Genomic DNA, 25379 nt, shown 5'->3' with positions numbered 1-25379 from the left:
TCTGGGGCTCTCACACTTAGCAGTGTCCTGCCAGTTGGCCTTTATTGGTGATAACGATTTTATTTCCGCTCCCTTCTGCCAGTCCTTTGTCTCAGGTGAAGCAGGATGCTATCTATTGACCCCTTTGGGTAGGCTCCGGGAGTTGGTGATGGACAGGGAGGCCTGGCGTGCTGCAGTTCATGGGGTCGCAAAGAGTCGGACACGACTGAGCGACTGAACTGAACTGAACTGAACCGAAGAGACCCCCACAGGACTGACTATGTTTTAATCATAGCCATCTGGCCCTGAGTGTGAGGTCTAACTAAGGTAATGAAATAGCACAGCAATGCTATGGGCGCAGTGGCTGGTTTGGAGAGTTATGCTCTTGGTTATTTTCCCCAGATCCTTTTAGTCCGGAGGTATCATTGAGTAATATCGATCACAACACCCATAATAAGACAATGCTCTTTGACACAGTGGAGTCTCAGGCATTTTCCCACCAAATCCTTCCCTCCTGGCTTAAGGGGCCTGCAGACACCTGACGAGAACAGCTGTCTTCCTGGGGCTACCTCTAGTGTTCTGCTCCGCAGTACGACTGCATTTATCTTGGCTGTAGATACGTCTCTTTATCTCAAGATTCTTTCCAACAGCACTATCGGGCCAAAGCCTGGTGAAAAATATAGGGTCTCTAGAAGCAGTTGCCAAATTAATAAGCATTATGAATAGCCAAGTGTGAAAGGTCCCGTTGGACCCGTGTGCAGGGTACAGAGGATGGCGGGGCAGGCTCCCCACGCGGTTGTTTCTGCCGAAGAACAGGACTGACACAAACACCGCGTCTGGAAACCTGGTTTCCCAGCACGGCTTCGTCTGCCTTCCCCATCTGCTCCAGAAGCATTATTCTGGGCACCTTGACAGGAGGACTCCAAATGAAAAGAAAAAAACAAGTGTGTGTTTTTTATCATCTCCAAATACCTTCAGCTCAGGGATACGAATGAAAACGTTTATCTTGTGACCTTTCAGGTTTACTCCAGGAGGAGGACAGAAGGAAGAAAAAAAAAATTATGAAAACAAGCACAAAAGGTGCCATCTTGTTTCTTTTCTGTCCTTGTTTGCTCTTTATTTAAAAAGAGAAGCAAAAGAAGATTCTGGTCTTTAAGCCAACCTGTTGACAGACAGTTTGCTTTGATTTGATGTGTACTTCATTTGCATGAATAAAAAGTAGCGGGAGAGTGTTGTGACTTAACAGTAATATAAAAGCTATTAGAGGAGCCTTGATCATTAGCTTCTTTGTCACAGGGCAATTGTATCTTGCTTTCAATCACCAAATGCCATTTAAAACATTCTCCAAAGCTGTGGAGATTGACAGACTATACAGATTCCTTCACTTCAGGGCAGGCTGAGTCAGCTGCAGACGGTAACATTTACCAGATCCCAAAATGAAAAGAAAAGTGACTTCTAGATAAATTAGAGTGTGTACTCAGTCAAGGACAAGTGGGGAAGGGCAATGTCATCTTCTAGAGCCAGAGAGCTGAGAAAGCCAGGAGGAAGAGCGTGACTGCTTGTGACTTTCCTTCTCCTTTTCCCAGGGACAGGACAGGAACTTCATGCCACTTACCTGACTGACAATGCAGGTGGTTCCTGCCCAGAGGGTACGGACTCTACCAGGGAGACCCCACTCTCCTCAATATGATCAATGCTGCTGAGGCCAGTTTCAGTTGTTAACCAGAGTATTAAGGCTTAGGAGGTATTCTTAATAAAACGGGGTCACTGTGCCAGTGTTTGTTTTGGCTCTATCCTCACACCCATCTTAGGCAAATTTGTGAGGTTTATGGGTTTTCAGTGGTGCCACATTTTAATTTTAAAGCCTTTTTTCCCCTCCTTAGCAGAACATGCTCAGTTCTGCCTTTCACAGATACAAAAACTGATTAATAATATAATGTGTTATTTCTCCTAGGGGTTATAATTTACCAAAGATGGAAGCCTTGGCTTTTTCTGAGAGAGAGCCTCTAGGAATCTTTGGGACAGTGGGTGGAGTAGGGTTTGAGGTAGGGGAGATAGATCTATGTAGAAACTGCTGGAGTCCCACCACACAGAGAGAATATTCTAGCTTTCCAGGGGCCAGGAATGTATGTTGATGGTGAGAAAAGTGGCTGGATTTCAAGTTTGAGTAGTATAATCTGCTAGCATATGAGGTCGGCTGCTTGTAATAGAAACTCAAAATTAGAGTGGCTTTGTTGTTCAGTCTCTCAGTCATGTCCGACTCTGCAACCCCATGGACTGCAGCACACCAGCTTCCCTGTCCTTTACCATCTCCCAAAGTTTGCTCAAACTTGTGTCCATTGAATCAGTGATGCCATCCTACCATCTCATCCTCTGTCACCTCCTCCTTCTTTTGTCCTCAATCTTTCTCAGCATCAAGGTCTTTTTCAATGAGGCTACTCTTCACATCAGGTGGCCAAAATATTGGAGCTTCAGCATCTGTCCTTCCAATGACTATTCAGGAATGATTTCCTTTAGGATTGACTGGTTTGATCGCTCTGCTGTCCGAAGGACTCTCACAAGTAGCTTATACAAAATGCAAATGTCTTTCCCATGGAACAGTCTGGAAGAAGGTGCTTCAGTGCTTGTATGGCGGCTTTGCTCTTTGAGATCGTCTAGGGGCCCAGGCTCATGCTGACATTTTGCTCTGCCTTTGCAGAGTATGGCCTACACCAGCTTGATCCAAGGTGCCTCTTCCCACATTCACACTGAAAACAGCAGAAGGGAGGAAGGGGGACACATACCTCCTTTTAAGGATGTGACTCGAAGTTACACACATGGCTTCTGCTCATGTTGCTTTGGCTGGGTCTTTCCATACCAGCTGGAGGGGAGGTTGGAAAATGCCATCTTTATTTGTGTGACCACATACCCTGTGAAAGAGAAGGGGAGATGGTCATTGAAGGCTCACTAACAGGCCTGAGAATGTTTGGGGAGAAACTGTTGGAAGGCTGCAGTCACTTGTGTGAGTATGCAGAGAGGGGTGTTTGTGTGGGGCTGGGGGTGGACCAGGCAATAAGAAGTCTGGATGTCCTTCTCCTGTGATTTCACTTCTAGCAGTTTGGTTTTATGTGTTTTATGTCTGCTTCCCATCTAATGTCTTTAGTTCCAGGCTCCCTTATACTTCTTAGCTTTCTTTTTAACTTAGGGTTGAGAAGATACATTCATGGTCTTTAGTCAAGTGATTCCAATTAATAACCGTCAGTTCAGTTCAGTTGCTCAGTCGTGTCTGACTCTTTGCGACCCCATGAATTGCAGCACGCCAGGCCTCTCTGTCCATCACCAACTCCCGGAGTCTACCCAAACCCATGTCCATCGAGTCAGTGATGCCATCCAACCATCCCATCCTCTGTCGTCCCCTTCTCATCCTGCCCCCAATCCTACCCAGCATTAGGGTCTTTTCCAATGAGTCAACTCTTCGCATGAGGTGGCCAAAGTATTGGAGTTTCAGCTTCAACATCAGTCCTTCCAATGAACATCCAGGATTGATCTCCTTTAGGATGGACTGGTTGGATCTCCTTGCAGTCCAAGGGACTCTCAAGAGTCTTCTCCAATACCACAGTTCAAAAGCATCAATTCTGCGGTGCTCAGCTTTCTTCACCGTCCAACTCTCACATCCATACATGACCACTGGGAAAACCATAGCCTTGACTAGACATACTTTTGTTGGCAAAGTAATGTCTCTGCTTTTAAACATGCTATCTAGGTTGGCCATAACCTTCCTTCCAAGGAGTAAGCGACTTTAGAGTGAGCAAATACATGACATGGTAGATGTGGGAATATGATGCTGAATAAGGGTCTGCCCTCAGGAATCTTATGGTCCACATCATGGTTTCTCAACCACAAAACTTCTGATATTTGGGCCTGGGTAATTTTTTGTTGGGGTAGGGAGTGGGGTCTACCTACTAGATGTCAGTAGCCACTCCCCTCCTAGTTGTGACAACAAAAAACGTCTCAAAATATTGCCAAATGTACCCAGGGGTGGAAGTATGAGGTAGGGTATAGCAGCCCCTACGTGAGAACCATTGGTTTAAAGCTGTAAGTTAGGTCCCTGAATCTTAGGGTGTGGTTCCTAGGCTAGTAGCTTCAGTAAAATGTTATCAGAATCACCTGAAACTTATTAGAAAAGCACATAATCGGACCTTACCCCAGAACGATTGAGAAACTCTAGGAATGGGGCTTAGGAGTCTGTGCTTTAACAAGCTCTCCAGGTGATTCTGAGATTTCTAACGCTTGGGAACGGCTAAGCCAGATCCTTCGTTAAATGCTTTCAACTCAGTGTATTAAGTAGTAGAGGAAGGCATACCCTGAACGCCATGAGAACCCCGAGAAAGGCAGCTAATCCGACCTGTAGAAGTCACAGGCAGCTTATCAAGTAGGCAGAAGTGATACCTGCATCTGGAAGTTTATGTAGATAAGAAGCAGATGTAAAAGCAGAGGAGGAATGAATAAATCTACCCAGAGGACTGAAGGAGTACAGCGCATTTCGTGTTGCTAGATGGTAAAGTCCGAAGTCAGGTAGCCCTAGGCTTTGGGATTGGAGGTGCAGGCAGGAACCTGGTTGCGGGTGCGCCTGGCATGGTATGCTGGACAGTTGTATTTAAGCTGCTCAGCCTCTGAATCCTTTTTCAATGTGTGGACACTACACTTATGCATGAATCTTGGTGGGAGGCCAGGTTATTTCTGCATTGGGGAAATTGGATTTTCAGAGGCTAGCTCTCCCCTGCCTGGTGGCAGCTAGGGCAAAGGCATGTACCTGGGGCCTGCCAGTCGGATGCCCACTCCCAGGCCTTGATTCTGGAGCTAACAGGAAGAGAGAGCAGGGTACTCAAGCCGGCGACCATGGCAGTGCTGACAGCAGCATCCTCTGACATGTGTGGCCATGGCGTTGTATCCAACACGAGCCCTGACATTCTCTCCAGGGGGCTCTTCAGGCCTGAGTTTGGCCACGCCTGGTCTTGTTTGTTCAGGCTCCCTTGATTCTTGCCCATTTTCTTCCTGATTCTTCAGCCTTTCTAGTGATTCTGTGAATTCAGTTCAGTTCAGTTGCTCAGTTGTGTCTAACTCTTTGTGACCCCATGGACTGCAGCATGCCAGGCTTCCCTGGCCATCACCAACTCCCAGAGTTTACTCAAACTCATGTCCATCACATCAGTGATGCCATCCAACCATCTCATCCTCTGTCGTCCCCTTCTCCTCCTGCCTTCAATCTTTCCCAGCATCAGGGTCTTTTCCAATGAGTTGATTCTTCGCATCAGGCAGCCAAAGTATTGGAGTTTCAGCTTCAGCATCAGTCCTTCCAATGAATATTCAGGACTGATTTCCCTTAAGACGGACTGGTTAGATCTCCTTTCAGTCTAAGGGACTCTCAAGAGTCTTCTCCAACACCACAGTTCAAAAGCATCAATTCTTTGGCGCTCAGCTTTCTTTGAATTACCTTTCAGTAAATTCTGTCTCTGTTTAATTATTCATAGATTGTCATCAGCCAGAGGTGGTTTCTGTGGCTCACAACTAGGCATCCTGGATGTTATATATGGAAATGAAGAGCCTCTATAGAAGGGAGAGCTACCACTTACCATATATACCAAGGGAAATGAAAGAATGACACCTGTCCCTTACTGAGCACATGCTGCGTCAGGCGCTTTATCTAAATTATCTCCTGATCCTTAGAACAACCCTTTAGTAGATACCCTTATTATTATCCTCATTTTATACATGGAAAGCTGAGTTTTGAACCCGGGCATTCTGTCCAGAGCCTGTTTCCCTGACAACCAGGACCAAAACCCTATCCAAATCCTCAATTATTTTCAAGGTCTCTATCAACTGTCAACCCCCACCACAAAATGACATCCCCTCTAAGTTTGCCTGTATATGCGACAATCTTTCCCTTATGTTTTATTTCACCCACATACTGTGTCTGCTCTGTGGCTCACATGATCAAGTACTTGTTTTCATGTAACCCTAGAATAATTTCATATCTCTCTGATATCTTCGTCTTCCAACTTTATCATAAGCAACTTCTGGGTTCTAATCCTGACTGTGTCACCTACTAGGAGGTGGTCACAGGACAGAATTATTGAAAATGTAAATATGACCTGGCAGCATTGCTGTGGGCAGGGGCAGTTTTCGAAATGCTGTATTTAACAACTGATTCACAAGACCACTGGCCAGGCAGGGTCTGGTCTTTGTCTCTAAATTGTGTCTGACTCTTTGTGACCCCAGGGACTGTAGCCCGCTGGGCTTCTCTATCCATGGAATTTCCCAGGCAAGAATACTGGGTTACCATTTCCTTCACCAGGGGATCTTCCTGACCCAGGGATCAAACCTGCTTCTCCTGCATCATCAGGCGAACTCTTTACCACTGAGCCACCAGGGAAGCCTGGCCAGGCAGGGTAGTAAATGGCTGTAAATATCTGTAATGCCTGGACTATGCAAATGACTGAATATTAGCTCTAGTTGTGAAAAGAAAAGTAATGGATAGAATTCTTTGTAAGCTGCAAGCCTGACAAACTCTGCATTATCAGTTTGCCTTCCATGTCTCTTTTAGCTACCACAAAGCCTAGCATATTCTTATACACCTGGTACTTGATAAATCTCTGAATTAATGGATGAATGAGTGAATAATCAATGTGATGCATGCCTTCAACCTGCTGTTAAAATCAGTAATTCCCTGTTTTAGTTGCGTGAAATACCCTGAGCCATCTCCTTGATTATTTGGTGGTGAGGGGGCTCATGAATCTCTCAAACAGGTCTCCCACCATATTGAGCTTTGAGTCACAGATTTCAACACCAAGTGATATGAGTCATATTGCACCTTCAGAGAGATGGAGACAGGGACCTTGAAATCAAACTAAGGAAGCTGGCTCGGCAAGTCCAGTCTCCACTCCCCTGGGTCCCTGGTTCAGGTGAGGGCATTGGTGTCCTGCAAAGCCCAGCCTGGGAAGCTAGGGGCTTCATGTGGCCATTCTCCAAGGCAAGCAGCACCTCCAAGGAGCCCCAGTGGATCGGCCTGGGTTGCCCCAGGGCCCACCTACCTGCCTGGCACTCAGAGCCTGTTGCTGAAAGTTCTTTTCGCCCTTCTGTTCCTTCTTCCGTTGCCATCACGCCGACAGCTGCAGGAGCACATGGAGGTTGCTTGGCAGCTGCTTGCCACAGATGCTGAGCTCTGTAATGTACTTCTCCCCCCTCTGCTGCTGCTTCGGAGTGTTTCTCTGGCTGCTGAGATGTCTTCATCCCTGCCTGTGGGGGGGTGGGCACTGAGGTGCTAGTGGGGTGTGAAGCCTTGGGGGATTGGGGCTGCTGAGTTGGCAATATGGCTAAGTCCTCAAGATCAGCTTTGCCTTTTTCCCACACAAGTGTCATTTTTAACTGTTCTGCATGCCTGAGAATGATTTCAGGCTGGCCTGGAGGAAGATAATGTTGGGATGTCTTTTTCTCTGCATTGTTGGAAGCCCTGCCTTCATCCAGGTCATCATTTTCTGGGCTGCTTCCTCGCAGGGACGTCCCAACTGAACCAGCCTCTTTCCCTCTGACTTGCCTGCCCCCTTTCTTCCACCTCCCATGGTGCTACCACACTGATTTTCCTCTAGCCAAATCTGACATTTCTCTTCTTCTATTTTTTTGAATCCTCATAGCTTGAAAGATTAAATCTGAACTTAGTGTGACTAAAAGGCCTTCCGTGACTCATCTCTGTTGCAGCCACATTTATTTTGACTGAAACAAATCAGCTGCTTCTTAACTCGATCTTGGACTTGCGTTCACACAGCCTAGGAGTTTTTTTCCTTCCTCTTTCTGAGGAAGAGGAAGGTTCACTCTGGTTCACTCCATCAGAGCCAGAGAGATCTCCAGGCATTCTTTTTTCAGTGTAGCCTCTCTCCTTTAACCTGATCCTTGATGGATCAAACTGGAGAAGTTATTGACAGAACCATTTCTGTATAGAGATAACCATTCAAGCAAAGCTGCTGTTGATTAAACGGCCTACTCTGTGCCAAGTTCTGGGACACAAACGTGGGTGAGATTCAGTGCCAGTCCTCAAGGAGTTCACGCACAGCTGGAGAGATGGAGGAGGAAGCACACAATTAAAATAGAAAAAACAACAAGCTCTATGACACAGGCAAGTACAGGATGTTACAGGAATCGGATGCTCTCACAACATCCTGAATTTCCTTCTATTTTATTAGTTCTGTAATGAGTTTGTGCGTTTTCAGTTTGTCTGCCTCCCCAACAATTTTTGAGTTTCTTGAAGGCAGGGGCTATATCTTTCTCGAGTTGTACCCTTCATGCCCACCTGACATCCAGTACAGAACTTCAAGAAATGTCTTTGAGCAAATGCAGCTCCACCCATAAGTAATGTGTCCACATGAGGAGGGCCTTGCAAGAGGCCCTGAATGTAGGGTTGCCACGTGTCTCTCCAGGACAGTGGTAACCCCAAGGAGTGTCCTGGAATCCTCTGGGTTTGAAGATGAGAAGTTAGGGGGCCTGTAGTTTCTGAAATTGTCTACCTTGTTTGCAGAAACTTGGTCCCTCTGTTTCAGCAATCCCCAACCTTTTTGGCACCAAGGACTGTTTTGGTGGAAGACAATTTTTCCATGGACTAGGGTGGTGGTGGTGGGTGATGATTTTGGGATAATTCAAGCACATTACATTTATTCTACACTTTATTTCTTTTTTTTCATAGTTTACATTATTATTCTTTAATAATACCTTTATAGATAATTTTTATTCATCATTTACTCTCAAATCTTGGTCTTCATTTTTATTTTTTGGTCTTCATTTTAAATGGATATATTTTCCTTGGTCATCTACTAATATAAATCTTAGATAAAAAGACTTCCTATACAATGGGATTTTTTCTTTTCTTTAATTTTTTTTTTAACACCAAAAACATTTTGTATTGGGGATTAGTTGATTAACAATGCTGTGATAGTTTCAGGTGAACAGTGAAGGAACTCAGCCATACATATGCATGCATCCATTCTCCAAACCCTACTCCCATCCAGGCTGGCACATGACATTGAGGAGAATTCCATGTGCTATACACCAGGTTTCCGTTGGCTGTCCGTTTTAAATAGAGTAGTGTTGTGCACTTTATTTCTAATCTAATGCCACTCTGATCTAACAGGAGGTACCAGTCAGAGGCCCAGAGGCTAGAGATCCCTACTCTACTTGTGCCTCATCTTTTCCCTCTCTCTTGAGAACCCATTTCCTCTGCTCTACTTTTCCCCTGTTTTGGTCAGAGAAAGCATCCATTAAAGGACATCACATATTATTTCAAATAAAATTAAAGGGCTTCCCAGATGGCACACTGGTAGAGAGTCTACCTGCCAAAGCAGGAGATGCAAGAGACGCAGGTTTGATCCCTAGGTTGCGAAGACCCCCTGGAGGAGGAAATGGAAGCCCATTCTAGTATTCTTGCCTGGAGAATTCCATGGACAGAGGAGCCTAGAGAGCTACAGTCCATGGGGGTCCCAAAGAGTCGGACCCAACTGAGCGCGCACACACACACACACACACAGAAATTAAATTTTACATCACTGTAGAGAAATTAGAAAACTCTGATAAGTACAAAGGAAAACAAAACCTTGAGTAATCCCACCACCCAGCATTGCTTGAATCACTGCTATTGACGTGTTGGTGTACAACCTCTCAGACTTTTCTCTGCATACATGTCCAGAGAGTGTTTGAGTAAGACTTTGGACTGAGGCTGCCTGAGTTTGAATCTTGGCTTCACCATTTACTGACCGGGTGACCGAAGCAATTTGGCTGGCTTTACCTCTCTGCACACCCTCACGGCTCAGCAGAGTTCATGGTAAGACTCAGAGCACAGTGCTGTTGAGAGACTGAAATATTCTATCAGGTGCTTACAACACTACCTGGTGCACAGTAAGTATAAATCTATTTAATTAACAAGTATTTACTGTGGGCCTATTTTATGCCAGGCACTTTTCTAGACAACATTTAACATTTAGCCAAAAGGGCCACTGCTAGTATGCAGTTTATATCCTGGTTTAACCACCAAATACATTAACTAGCTTTGGTATTACAAAGAGTATCAGATTATGTACTGCATCGATTCTGCTTTTCTCATTTACAACATTTTTCTATGTATTGTAACATTTTTCAGCATCATGAAATCTTGTATTATTCCTATACTAGTGATATAGTATTTCATTGAATGGATACCATATTTTACTTAACAGTCTCCTTTTACTAGGTATTTAAATAGCTTCCAATTTTTCATATTTTCAAAACCCAGTACAATGAAAGCCTTATACACACAACTTTATGCACTCACCTGGGTATTCCATCAAGAGATACAAGTGAAGTTACAGATGAGGGAGCACGCACGTGTGTAGTGTTTCTGGTAGACGTGGCCTCCTGAGATGATTGTGGACCAAACTGCCAGCCCTAGTGCTGTGGTTGAGAGAACAGTTCTCCACACTCTCATTTGAACCAATGCTGAACTTTTTTATTCTTTCTAGATTTTGCAAATTAGGGCAAACACGATGTTATGTCATTTTTATTTGCATTTGTTTAGCTTCAGGTGAGGCTGATTTCATATATTTATGTATAATAGTATTTGTATTTCTAGATATTTTTATATCTTATAATATTAGATAATTATATATATGTGCTTGTGCTAAGTCACTTCAGTCGTGTCTGACTCTTTGTGACCCCATGGAATGTAGCCCACCAGGCTCCTCTGTCCATGGGCTCCTCCAGGCAAGAATACTGGAGTGGGTTGCTATGCCTTTCTCCAGCAGATTCTTCCCATTCAGGGATCAAACCTGGGTCTCCTGCACTGCAGGCAGATTCTTTACCATCTAAGCCATCATAGTGTTTATATTTTTTATTGGCTATTTGTATTTCTTATTTTGTTTTTTTAGATATTTTTTTGATGTGGGAATATTTTTTAAAGTCTTTATTGAATGTGTTACAACATTGTTTCTGTTCTGTGTTTTGGTTTTTTGGCCACGAGGCATGTGGGGTCTTTCCTCACCGACCAGGGATCAAATCCTCACCCTTGGCATTGGAAGGTGAAGCCTTAACCACTGGACAGCCAGGGAAGTCCCTGTATTTCTTATTTTCTTTGTTGATCACTTATGTTCCTTAAAGCTTCTGACTTTGATAAGATGATCTTGGATGTTGCTTAAACTGAACAGTCTTTTTCTGTGAAAGGCATAGACCCCTGTTAAGCTTTGTGAGGTAATGGTTTCAAGGGACATGTGCCCAGCCTTCTCTGAGATGTATTTACGTTTTCCACTAAAAATGTCTAATGTTATAAATCTGACTCTTCTGCACTTTGGCAGTGATGTGGTTTAAATACTAATGAACCACTTTTTGTGCATCTCAGTGAGAGCAGGGGCCACTTTGGCAGAGACTGAAAGATGCTGGGTGTTATCTGGTTGTGTGTGATGGATGTATGATCCGGTGCTCACCTGTATTTCCCTCTACCGTAACTGTTGGCGTAACTGAGTGTGCATGTGTGTGTCTGCCTATGTACATGTCTGTATCTTGAGCTGAGATCAGAAAACCATATGTGTATTTTGGGGTCTCTGTGAAGTTACATAAGTACCTTTGTATTTCCATGACCTGAATCTATCTCCCAAGGGATGTTTAGTTCAAAATTTGCTTCTTTTAGAAAGACTGCCCTGATTATCGGAGAAGGCAATGGCACCCCACTCCAGTACTCTCGCCTGGAAAATCCCATGAACGGAGGAGCCTGGCGGGCTGCAGTCCATGGGGTCACTGAGTTGGACACGACTGAGCGACTCCACTTTCACTTTTCACTTTCATGCCCTGGAGAAGGAAATGGCAACCCACTCCAGTACTCTTGCCTGGAGAATCCCAGGGACGGGGGAGCCTGGTGGGCTGCCGTCTATGGGGTCGCACAGAGTCGGACACGACTGACGCGACTTAGCAGCAGCAGCAGCAGCCCTGATTATCCACTCAGCCTCAGATTACTTCCCTCTGAACTTCCTGAGCACATGTGTTTCACATCTAAACTTGCAAATGCATTGCTAAAAGTGTGTCCTCAATAACTCATATAAAGTTTTTCTCACATGAGAACCCTCTGCCTTTGCCTCTGACCACTTGGAAATGAGATTCTGGGCTTTATCACATCCCCTCAAAACAGATCCAACCCACGAAGCATTAGTGAGTAATGTAGAACTGACTACAATTTTATGGGGAGATGAAGGAGAAAGCTACATGATACAACACCCAGCAATAAATAAAGACAAAGATCTTCGCTTTCTCTTGTCAGAGTTCCTCTTTAGTCATGGGGAGGGTGAGACGGTTGGATGGTATCACCAACTCAATGGACATGAGTTTGAGCAAACTCCAGGAGATAGTGAAGGATGGGGAAATCTGGTGTGCTACAGTTCACGGGGTCGCAGAGAGTTGGACACAACTTAGTGACTGAGCAACAACAACTTGGGCCTCTGGGTCTCCTTCTCTCTCCCTCTGAATCTTTCCTTAAAGTAGCCACTGAACATTTCCTCCTTTCCTTGTCAGAGAAATTCAGCTCACTTCTGAATTTCTTCATCAAAGCCCTCAGCTGATCATAATGTCCAGGAAAGCCAGCATTTTTTCCATAAAAATGAGCCTCTTTCTGTAGGAGAATGTACTGCTGAGAAAAATACGTTTTTTTCCCAAGTTGTTCCAGCAAGCTACATCACCGGGATTTACTTTGTCTTTTCATCCAGTTTCATAACAAGGACCATCTTCCATTCATTTTATGTGCTTCTCAGCCTCCTTTTCTTCCTGTGATTTTCTCCAGGGCTTTGCACAAAGTAGGTCTTCAATAGATGCTTGCCAACCAGTAAGGAATCTCCTCTGTATTCCTGTTACTTAGCTCAGCATTTGGAACTTAGAAGGCACATGACTGTTCAGACAGATGAATGATGAAACCTTGGTCTGTGTACCTCAGGAAGGCAGTGGGTAAGATGGTGTGGCCAGCTGGACCCTGAGAAACTGGTGCGCTCACCATTCTCCAGGGCATGGACGGCTCTGTGAGGCCCAGTCATTTGTGTCCTTCTACATCTAGTCCATTTTCTTTTTACTCTAGTTGGCTTGTAGGGTCTTCTTCTCTAATTCTCTTTGTGTCTTCCTTCGTAAAGTAGCAGGCCAATCCAGGAGGGAATTTCCAAGATCCACTTCCTAGAATATGATACCGTGGAACTCTACCCCTTACCTTGTCCCTCCAATAATGTGGTTCCTCCCAGCCTCCCCTAAGTGGGGCCTGAACTGTCCACAGCCCTGTTCTTTCCCATTTCTCCCTAGGCCTCCTTTGACCACACAAGGGTCAGGAGATGGAAGATTTCAGGAGACGAAGGTAGAGATATATTGATTGTATAAAGGGCAGAAGGGGCAGGAGAGGGATGTGGGCAAGAAGAGAGGATTCCACAGAGAAGAAAGGTAGGCCTGTTCTACTTAGAAATAAAGATGGCTGGATGATTGGGTCAAATCCATCACTTGGGAATTTTCATATTGCTCCTTGCTCTGTGCCATGGCATTTCCTCTTGACTTCTTTGTATTTTTTTGAAATAAACAAAATAATAAAAAAAAAAAAGCCAAAAAATTATGAAATGGTGGGAGTCAGAAAGAAATGTCAGGGTATCTTTTTTTTGGCTTTTCCTTTTTTCAGGGTATCTTTTGATCCAACACCTAAGGAAATCTGGAGGTCAGCCTAGATGCTGGGGCTCATTACCCAGATAAACAGCCTAAAATCTGTAAGGATAAAGAACTCTCCATCTCTCCCCTCTCCCCCTGCTAATTCTCACTTCGAAGACCCTTTCTTTTTTCTGCCTTTTCACCAAGAGCTAGATTTCACAGGATTAGAGGGGACATGAATGAATGCTAAATGAAGATTACGGTTTTCTTATACAATAATTTTTAGTGACCATAGTTGGTTTTTTTTTGTTTTTTGTTTTTTTTTTCTTCTCTGATGTCCTGGTTGTAGGAATTTCCCAGCCAGCCTGTCATATTTGCCCTTGCTGGATCAGACTCATCCTGCACCTCTTCTGAAACTCATGCATTTCTATTTATTCTTTAAAAATTGCATTTGATTTTGGTAAGAATACTTGATGTAAGATCTATTCTCTTAACAAATTTCTAAGTTTATAGTACAGAATTGTTAACTGTGTTAAGTATAAGTACTTTGTTAAGATGGACTTCCCAGGTGGCGCTAATGGTAAAGGGCCTGCCTGCCAATGCAGGAGATAAAAGAGACACGGATTCCATCTCTGGGTTGGGAAGATCCCCTGGAGAAGGGCATGGCAACCCACTCCAGTATTCTTGCCTGGAGAATCCCATGGACAGAGGAGCCAGGCAGGCTACAGTCCATAGAGTCACAAAAAGTCAGACACGACTGAAGGGACTGAGCATGCACGTGCTTTGTTAAGATGTACATACATATATATATATGTATGTATATATTTAAGTAAGTTACAATGTTGTCCAGCAGATCTCTACAGCTTATGTATCATCTCAAGCCAAACTTTATACCACCATTTGGTAAATCTTCACTTCCTCCTCCCCCTAGCAGCTGCTATTCCACTCTTTGATTCTACGAATTTGAATATTTTAGAAACCTTAGATAAATTTCGTGGTATTTGTCCTCCTCTGACTGGTTGATTTCACTTAGTATAATGTCTTCAAGGTTCTTAAGCCCTTGCATTTAAGCCCCTCCCATTCGTTTGTGATGAGGTATCTCAAAGAGTTCTTGCCCACCTCTGCTTTGTCAATATTCCAGCCCTTTCTTGATAATTCACTGGCCTCCTGAACCCTGGAGTCTGGCTCCCTAAACCCATGGTGCACCCCCTAAATCTTTTCCCTGAGCGTCCCCAGACCCTTGTCTTGCCCTGTGGGCCACACCTGCTCCTTGAAGCTCACCTGCCCCCTGTCTGCCCAGCTCTCTGGACTCCCCAGGCATCCAACCCACACCATTCCTACCAGCCCTGCCCTGCTGAGGCCCCTACCTAGCAGGACACGGCGCCTCTGATGACTAAAAATAGGAGTGGTATAAAAGAACGGTGGGACCCAAATAAAGTCTGAAGCAGGAAATATAATGATCCTCCGAAAATATGATTCTGTTGCTTCCACAGGAGCCCTGTATCTGCTTCAAAGCATGTGAACTATCTTTATTTTGCATTCAAACTATCTTTTGGGGCCAGGTTTCCTTCATAACATGGCTTATTGCAAAATGGATCTGAAACCCTAGGGAGTTTATCTGTAGTTAGGTTTTTTTTTTCCTTTCCAGTAACTGTGGGTCGGAGGTATTCCAGCCATTATTGACTAAAGGACTACTCTGTTTTATGACATCTAATCAGATGGATGTCCCACTGGTAGGACAGATTGTGTCCCTTTTTTTCCCTCTGGACTGAGGAGATAAAGAGATAAAATTCATAGGTTGTGTTATTTTTTTAAAAAAATCAACAGCCTAGTTCCCCGTGAGATCTTCACGTGAGCCTGTTATGCATGAGAGGCTAGCCTTAATGGGGGAGACTGAAGGGCTTGTGAGCAGGACATTTTGTCCTCTGAATGGCTAGGCTTGGTCTGGTCCAGAAAAATTTCTATTCAAGGTCATCTTGGGTCCTGATGATTCAAAGAAAAATGGCAAAATCTGAATGTGCTGTTCCCAGATGCCTTCACTTGCCTGAGAAGCCAAGTTCAACTTCCGTTTGGAGTTAGACAGGATCCCCATGCTAAAATATTAGAAAATAATGTCTCAGGGTTTTCATTTCCTGTTACATAAAGTGGGCCTGATAATAGCAGCCATGACAATTTCCCAGGTCCCTGATGAGACCCCAGGCAGGCCTGGGTGTATATGAAACATCGAGTTTCATTTATTCAAAAGCAAGGTATCATTGCAGCCTTTGTTACAATGCAACTTAAGCACCTCGAACTTCCCTTTAGCATATGCTATCAACTCAAGCATCCCTACCATTATGAAACTATATATGGTTTCACCCCCACGTCATCTCTTGAGACTGCTTGTGTCTTGAAGTAGGATTACCTTTTATTTGTCCTGAAACTTCCTCCTTCAAACCAGAAGCTGTCCCCTGGGTTCAGGGTTTTGGGATTTGTGAACAAACCTGTTTTCACTCTGCATGCCCTTTTCATAATTGTTTAAGTCTCCCCTCATAGTCCCTCAAGGTTTGCTTTTGCAGCATGAGACCTAATTCCTTCTGGAACAAAGATTCTTCCATAACTGTGATCGTTGCAGGCTCTCTCTGAACCCCCTGTCCACTGGAAATCCATGTGTATCAGCAACTGCCTTGTCTTCCTTAACTGTAAGCCTAAACACCTTCTAAGTAATATCTCAGCCCAACGTGTGCCACAAAGCTCTGTCTTCATAAACACTTAGAAAATTGATTTTGGTGAACAATCTATGGCTGAGGACTCTAAGAAAAATCAGTTACTTTCAGTGTCTCTGGCTCTTCAAGACTTAAGGCGTAAGAAACCTCTAGGAAGACACCCCAGGGTTGCTCAAGATTTTGGTAGGAAAGCAGGGGAGAGTTTTCATCATGAGATTTAAGAGGCTCAGGAAGGTAACTGCCTACAAATCCTTTCAAACAAGTCCACACAGTTCTATGAGACACACCTTTTGTTAAAATTAGAGGGCCACCCCGTCTGGTAGGTAACTTCCAGGCTCTGGGGCTGGGCCATCTGGTTGGAATCTTGGCTCTGCCATTTCCTATATGTGTGACTTGATCTCTTTGTGCCTCAATTTTCCTGTCTGTAAAATGGGGACAATAATAGCAACCTACTTAACAGGTTTAAGTAGGAACTCCTAATCCTGCACTCTCGGAACGGAACTCATTCGTGTGTAGAGGACTTCCTGTATTACATATGGGGCACTGACCCTAGACTGAACCCTGTGATCAATGTCTTATATTACCTAGTTCAGTTCTTACAGCAAGCTGCTTTCCTATGGATGAAAAAGCAGAGGCTTGCAGAGACTGGTTAACTTGCTGCACATCACGTGGTTAGCAAAGGCAGCGCCAGAAGTCAAAGCCCATGCTCTTCACCACTTGATTGTCTGTGTTTTCACCTATGTTTCCATCAAGGGAATTTCTGATCTTAATTTCATTTTTCAGGTAGGTATCATCTAGAATACTAGAGTTTATATTATCAACTAGTAATTTGGCTTATGAAAAGGGCATTGGATTAGAAGTCAGGAGACCTAAATTCCGATCTAACTCTGCCACTGACTACACCAGCTGAGACAAAGCGTTTACCTCTGCTGGGCTACCAAGTGGGAACTGATAATGCCTGCCCTGCCTATCTCAGGGACTATGGTGAGGGTCACTTTCAAATTTATCCAATAATGAGCGCTCACTGGAGGCTCAAGCTCGTGTGAGCTGCATTTGCATGTATTTTTCATTATTGTTAAATAAACTTGTGCTGTGCTTAACTTAGGAGACGCTTGAAATGCAAGATACTATTGTTCCTATGAGTTTGGACAATACGAATCAGTTTTTCTTGGGGTCTGATTGCTCTCAGACAGGCTAACCATCAGCTGAGATGAACCCTATATTTCAGAGAGTGAACCTCACTCTTAGGACCTTCCCTGGATTTCAACCTTCCTCTTTCAACTGTTCCGTGAACAATAGGCATGTGGAGAGCTGCTTTGGAACCAGGATGCCAGCAAAGTCAAGGAGGTCAAACTGAAGCCTCCCCATGAAGATCTCCACGAACCTGAGGTCCTCATGGGGTGCTTCTATCCCTGCATCCATCTAGTTGCTATGGCAGGATGTTGGGTTGGTTCTATTCTTCACTAAGAGATTGGGTATCAACATGCGGAAGAAGGATTTGACCGCTAAGGCAATAATAAAAAATGAATCCAGGATTCATATTCAGCTGGTATGTATCAAGGTGACAGATTTTTCCCAGTCAGAATCTGCTCCGATCGGTCAGTACCCACAGTGGGCTGCTTGTTACATGTACTGACTCTCACTCCTGGATAAAGCTCGTTTGCTTTCTGGTTTTGCAGAGGCTCTTCTTGGTTCTGTGCTCTGCCTGGTGCCAACTCTTTTCCCATTTGCCTCCTGGGAACATAGAGGTAGCACAGGAAATAGCACCGGGGCTCGGGGTGGGGCCTCACACATGCCTGCCACAATGTAGCAGGTCCCCATTGCCCTGATGTCCCCGAGAGCCTGAGGGGATGTGTCCGTTCAACTGACTCAGCGCTGAGAACAGGAGCTAGATCTTCTTCAATCCTTCATGGTGACAATCCCTTGCTGATGTTTAAACGGTGCTCAAAATGCATTCAGTGAAGGAATAAACCCTCCAGAAAGTATCCAAGCATCGGATACAGTTTAGGGAGCTGTTGGCTTATTCGTGGTGGAGGGTGAATTAAAAAGACTAGATCACACCCCTCAGGGAATTCCAGTGTATAGTGGATGATTCCATCACTACGTGACAAAGATAAAGGACATGCAGATAGGCATTTTACGAGTGCAAACAGATTTAATTTTTAAAAGTCAAGGTCATCATTAAGTAAAACGAAAGAAGCAAGAGAAAGCGAGGACAAGTAGAGTTTTTTTTTTTTTTTTATTGGATGTAAAGGCCCCAGGAGAAGCAAATTCCTCTGGAAACAGCCCAGCCTGTGGCATTTCTTCTTTTTTCAAAGGCTGGTTTTGTTGGGGTTTTAACTGAGAGCCTCAGGATGGAAGGAGAAGCTATCTCCACAGCACAGGGTTTCCCCCCTCTTTTCCAAAGGGAAGGCAGATTTGGGAAACTGGCACTGCCCCTACCCAGATGGCAGCCAGCAGCTGGCTCTGGCAAAGGCAAGTTCTCACTCCCGGCTGCTGGCTGCCCGGCCCCTCCCGTTTCCCCAGCAAGGCCGGGCCATTAGGAAGGAGAGAATGCGAGAGCCCTGCCATGCCAGCGGCTCCTCACCACCCTGACCCGGCTTCCCTGGCTCTGGCACCCGGGCCCACAGCCGGGGAGCTGGGGAGCGGACCCAGAAGCACCAGCCAGCAGCCCCTGCCTGCCTCTTCCCGCCTCAGCTGCTGGCTTGGCTCCGTGCTGAACCGCACGATGGCCACTGACATCCATGGGGCCGTAGCACCAGGGACAAAGAGTGGCAGTGACCTCAGGGCGCGTGGCCTGGCCTCAGCACCGCTGGCTGGTTGGGTACCAGGGCTCAGATGATCAGCCCGGTGGCCCGTGGCTGCCCCTGTCCCATACCAGACACCACCCTGTCACTCCACAGATCACACCTGTCCTCCTCATAGTCTTCACCCAAGGCACATTTTTCTTTCTCCCGTCTTTTCTTCCTTTTCCTTCTTCCTCTTCTCTCTTTCTTCCTTGTGTTCCCTTCTCTCTTCTTCTCTCCTGTCTTCCGTTCTTCCCTCTCCTCCATCCCCTTCTCTCTTCACAGAGTGTCTTTCTCCTACTTCTTCACTTTCCTACTCTTTACTTTATTCTTCAAACACATTTTGGCTACACCTTCTCTATCAGTCCCTCTACGAGACTCGGGCAGGACACAGATACCGTATACTTGGCCCTGCCCCTGACATTTGTACATGAGATAAGTCTATGACAACTGATGAAGACAGAGTGTGTGAAGTACCAAACATGCCCACAAATGACTCGGAAAACAGAGGAAAGGGTCACTGGTTTCTGCCTGACCCATTTTGGGGAAAAGTTTGCTGCTGCTGCTGCTGCTAAGTCGCTTCAGTCGTGTCTGACTCTGTGCGACCCCACAGACGGCAGCCCATCAGGCTCCCCCGTCCCTGGGATTCTCCAGGTAAGAACACTGGAGTGGGTTGCTGAGGAGCTGTCGTTTTTCAGTTTGGTTGCTCACTCAGCTTCGTATGTTCCTGAGGAAAGATATAAATTTCCAAGTCTGGTTGGAAAAATGGAAGCTTTGATTTTTGTTTCAGTTTCTGTTTATGAATTCGATTCTAAGGCTTTGAATTTTCATCAAATCCAGTTTATCCATTTTTTTTTCTTTTATGGATAGTACTTTTGCTATTGTATCTAAGAGTTTTTTGCAACTAGTCCAATGTTGTAAAGATTTTCTGCTGTATTTTCTACTAGAAATTTCATAAATTTGCAATTACATTTACAGAGTATGAACCATTTTGAGTTAATTTTTGTATATAGTATGTATAGAGGGTGTTTTTTGTTTTGTTTTGTTTTGCATCGCCGTCCTTTAGTGGCTAAATCGTGCCTGACTCTTTGCAACTCCATGGACTGGAACTCACCGGGCTCCTGCATCCATGAATTCTCCAGGCAAGAATACTGGAGTGGGTTGACATTTCCTTCCTTGTTCTGGTACCATTTGCTGAAAAGACTATCCCTTCCCTATTGAATTGCCTTTGCATCTTTTCAAAGGTAAGTTGACTATATTTGTGTGGGTCCACTGGTGGATTCTTCGAGAGCATTTTAATGTCCAATGTATTATTGAACACATTCTGTCTCTGTGTCCTTGTCTCAAAATAAATGCATTCCTACTGTGTAAATAGCACCCTATGCAGGAGCTAGAGTTACTACTTAACTGGGCAAAAGACAAGAAGTTTGGGCAAATACAGATTAGAATTCACTCTGCTCCTGATTGCAGCATGACTTTTGGGTTTTGGACTTTTTGATCTTAAAGAAACACAAGTGGGACTTGATAAGAAGTGTCATGAAGATTAATGAGGGACATAGCTAGGAGAGGACCTGAGATTTGCCTCATCTGCATCCAGATATTTGTTTAATTCCCTCTGTTTCCGTTTGCAGTGAAAATATGGAGGGGGGTAGGTGACCGTGATATGAGAATGATTATATTGTTAGACTATAAGCACTTTCAAGGAAGGTCTGTCTTCTTTTGTAAAAAGTGAAACACTTCTGTTGCCCCTTCAGTAGGCAGTAAACATGCCCTCAGTATCTCTTGTTTATCTTCTGCTGCATCAAGTCAAATACAAAGATTACTCAGAAGATGTGTTTAATGTTTTAGTCCCCATGACATTCCTTTGGCTTTCCTTTACCAATAGAATTAGTCTTTTACAATTTTGGAATGAAAAGTATGCAAAATGGTGTCTTCATATTGCTTAACTGCTTTCCACCCATGCCACTCATTTCTGATTTTTCATGGCTTTAAGCCACCATCTGCTGGAAGGGTGGGAAGGACACTTGTAAGGTCATTGTGTCCTGCCCTCCAGCCTCAGGCCTGGCTGCACTTGGGCCATGAATGTTTCTCTCTTTCTCTGAAAGGTTTTCAGAGCTTCGTTCTCATCATTAGAGGTCTCATCTTCAGGGTAGGCCCCCAGCTCTTACCTCCAAGGACTGTATTCCTGGTTGATGGACAAGAAACCTCATTCCTACCAGACACCCTGGACAGCTTGTACTATTGTTTTGTGACTTTGACCAACTTTGCTTTCTTTTCTTTTATAAATCATTCAAACACTTCAAGTCCAACTACTAACACTGGGGACAGCTTGTGATTAACCTCTCTCTACTCCAAGAAGTAACCAGCGTCAGTGACTCTTCCTTCTAAAATTGCTTAACCAGTTTTTAATACACCAAAAAGGCTTTTGCCCAGAGCCCTCTGGCCATCTATTTTCCTTAATGGTCTTTTATGGGGGACCTTATCAAAAGCTTGCAAGGAAATCCAAGTAAATTATGTTCCTTGGTTCACCTTTACCTACTATTTCATTAACTTTTTCAAAAACAATATGACATAGTTTTCAACATAATTAAAGGGTTGGGAAAAAGGGAACTTTAACTACCGCCTGACAGTTTCCGTAGTTGCCTACGAGAGCTGGGTCACTGCTCATATTCTGCCTCTGCTTAAGGACACTAATTCATTTCCCAGGCTGTCTGGCGAGGTCAGCCACTAGTTCAAGGTGGAAATGACAAGTTTTTAGGCTTTCAAGTGTGCAGTACTCAGCTCTCCAGAGAGCACGAAGGAAGGAAACCGCAAGTTTATCCAGGTCTGGCCCAGAGAAAGAGGAAATGATGGGACGAACCAAGACGAAGGCAGGGGCGGTGTCTCCGTGGAAGGGGGAGCCAGCCCCGGAGGGCTCAGACACTCCCAAATCGCTCTTTATTCTCTGTATGGGAAAAAGGAAGGGCTGATTGTAGCATTTGGGAAAACTTTCAGTGTTCCAGGGGAGGTGTGTAAGGCTAGAATGCAAGGGTGGGCAGAGGCTGGTCAAATGAGGAGGAAAGGGTTAGAAATAAGCTCACACAACTGGTGGTAACAGCATTTAAAAGGATGCTAATCATCATCATCATAACTGCAGTGTATTTATTGAGTGTCTCATATGTCCAAGTATGTGCCAGGCATGCGCAAATGCCTCTTGCATTTACGCTTAATAACCTGGAAGGGTAGATATTATTATATTCACTTATAAATGAGAAAAATAAGGCACAGGGAACTGAAAGGATCTGAAGGTCACACAGTTAATAAATTATCAGATTTGGGAGGCTACCTTCTCGCCTTGATTCTGAAGTACATAGATTTTCATGATGCTAGTACTCAATTTTTAGCCAATTTACTACCAAATTCTCCCGTAAGTCAAATATTCTGATTAACAAAATGTTCTAGACATTCTAAGTATGAATTACCAGTTTTCATAAAATAGGAATCATTATTCAATGGTTAAAAAGCAGCCACTATTTAATTTGTATGAATGATTCGCAAAAGCATTTAAGGTTTCTAGTCCTCAAAGCATCTTTATGAACCTCTGAGAATTTGGAAGTACTTGTGTACAGAGGCTCTGGCTGACAAAATGCTAGTAAAATTGGCTTTTTCTGTAAAAGGAACTAGCAAAGAAAAGCAGAGAAGCTCCATTTCTTTCTGGCTCACTTCTTGGTTTCCACTGGCTCAGTGCCTATTTTTCCTTATGTCTGAAGGAATGGGCCATTTTTAGTCTTTTCCACGACTTCAGAAAGCCCACCATAATTGTCCTACCACATGCTTCATCCAGCCTCCCCAGGATGTGATGCCTTCATATGAGACAGCATTTTTAAAGTGTGTTTTGGAGACCTGCAACCTCTCCCTGGGTGGCCCTGCAGGCTGCTGTGTTCCAGGGATCAAGACGCCTTACCTTCTGGCTCCTGCATGCTTCTTTCAGTGTCTAGGGGAACACGTGGGTGTCTGAAGGCACCTGGGCCAGGCTGAGGGGCCCAGCCACTAGGTGCCACACTCCTGACTTCTCAAGACAATGACCCTTCAGACCAGGAGCCTGAGAAGCTAAGAAACCAAAGAAACAACTTGGGTGTTTCTTTAAAGAATGAATGTGCTAATTGGAGGCCTGCAAGTGTAGTGGTCAGAGAAAGAAAATACATCTTTCCATCTGGCACCAAAACTGGGAACTTGGGTGGGAAAAGCAAGTCCCCCATCTTAAGAGGGAAGGTAGCCTGGGCTGCTGGCTCAGTGAGGTCCGATAAAGTCCAAGGTTGGTGGTTTGAAGTTACAGAGCCCATTTCTGGAGAACAAGAGGCATCAGCTCTGTCCACTGGACGTGCGGCCCTTAGGCATGTGTCTGTGTGACTTGCTGGGCAGAGGGGCAGAGTCCCTGGATCATGTGGGGAAGTAGCAAGTGTCCTGCCACAGTCATGCCACTGTGTGCCAGTTCCGGCTCTGCACCTTCTAGGCTCAGTGACCTTGGACAAATAGATTTTGATTTATTCACCAGTTTCAGTTTCCTCATCAGTAACATGGGAACAGTGGTGGTTTGAGGAGTATGAAAAATGGTGAGTGTGTGTAAAGTGCCTGACAACACATAGCCAATGATGTCTTTCCTATAAATTTCTGTCCTGTTATCTTTCTAAATGCCAAATAAAGATTCATCGCACAACTAATGTGAGCAACTTTGTATTCTCTATAATCTCCCCACGGATGGTAAGGAAATAGCATTTCTTGGATGAAAATGTAGTGACTAAATCCCATCCCCTCTTTGGACCTATGATGTGAAAAACTTTTTAGTAATTTACTAATAAATGAAAAATCTTACAAAGCTATACAAGTTAGATGACATTATACTTATTTCTATCCAAACTGCATTCTACCATTTAAAGCAGGGAGAGGGCCTCTGGGCATTTTGACCAGCGACTTTGCATCATTAATATAGTCTTGGGTTAAAAATCACATGCATTACACTTAGCTGAGTTAAAAGCATAGAGCATTTCATATTTTCAATGTAATTTCTCATCTTGCTCTGACCTCTTATCTCTCTCTCATAGGGAAGTGAAGAGAGACCTTGTTGACAACTAAAGACAACCCCTTCTCTTGTTGACATCAGCCTCTTTGGGGTAAATACCCAGTCTTCCTGGCGTTCACTTCTTTCCTCCTACTTGTCAGCTGGGTAGCATCTGGGCCTGGGAGGAGACTTATCTACCCCCATGGTGGGGAGAGTGGAGAAGGGGACCTTGGCTGGGCTTGTTACCTCTGATTCCTGGCTGCTTTTTACTACAGGATGACTGGTCCATTCTCTGGGTACCTTGGACTGGTAGCCCCAGAGAAGTGGCTCCTTCACCTGGTCTTCTGGGGTTGGTGTTTAATCCCACCCATGGTCCTGGCCGTTGGCCTCTGGAGGTGGAGACCTTGTACTCCGTGGCCGTCTTGCTCTAACTCCAGGCCCCAGCACAACCTCTGGCCTCACAGTACCATGGTATCCTTCCGCTGGAGTATATGGAAACTTCCGGATTCCATGGGTACCGAGTGCAGGCCTTGAGAGGTCAGAAGCTCTACTTTAAAGGCACCTGAACAGCACCCCCAGCCGGGGTGACCTGCCTGGCAATGGTACCGTGTTTCTGAGGTTTCAGTATAAGTGCAGGCTTCTAGAAGGAGGGGTGTTGGGATTGACACTCTCCTGGTACATTCACAGGAAAGCAGGGAGTGAGTCCCATTGCTCTGGGGAACTCCTAGTGTGGGCAGCATGGGTGGTCAGGCACACACTTAACTGGCTATTCCTTTTTTTCCTTGTTTTTTCCATTTCTTTCTCATCCTAGTTCCTGCACAACTTTCAACTTTTACTCCAGACAGGTGAAAATGCCCCTTATGTCATATTCTAAATCCTCTTTACCTATAAAATTCTATATAGTCATTCAATGTATTGGTGTGCTTACATAAAGAGAGTTTTTGAAGTTTAGAAATCCCTTTTTCTTGAAGATTAGTTTTCAAGATTAGCATTTGATTAAGCCCTCAAAAATAGTAACTTGCTGGTAAAAGCTGAGCAATGACTTCCTTTTCTCCAGCAGATATTTACTCATCACTTGAAAACTGACAAACATTGATATGATGGATAGAAAACATAAGGACTCACAGTTTAAAGGAAAAGGGAGATTATTTCACTTTAAAAAACACTATCTGTTAGGTATAGTTTGGAGATTATGCCACCTTGGTTATCGACTATGTAAGT

The 25379-nt window shown here is 44.5% G+C and overlaps 1 long non-coding RNA gene across 1 annotated transcript; it reads right to left on the bottom strand.

Moving 5' to 3' along the window:
* Window positions 1-338: 338 nt before the first annotated feature.
* LOC145507784 (uncharacterized) lies at window positions 339-24593 on the bottom strand. Its single transcript, XR_014055121.1, has 3 exons — window positions 24405-24593; window positions 7050-8065; window positions 339-2888 (listed from the first exon to the last, which is right to left on the bottom strand). It is a non-coding gene; the product is annotated as an uncharacterized LOC145507784 (long non-coding RNA).
* Between the last annotated feature and the right edge of the window lie 786 nt (window positions 24594-25379).

This window comes from Giraffa tippelskirchi, chromosome 5, assembly GCF_054371585.1.
Source record: "Giraffa tippelskirchi isolate mGirTip1 chromosome 5, T2T-mGirTip1v1.2.pri, whole genome shotgun sequence".
NCBI classification, from domain to species: domain Eukaryota; kingdom Metazoa; phylum Chordata; class Mammalia; order Artiodactyla; family Giraffidae; genus Giraffa; species Giraffa tippelskirchi.
The sequence above is the reverse complement of the archived record's forward strand: the minus strand, read 5'-3'. Positions and strand labels throughout refer to the sequence as shown.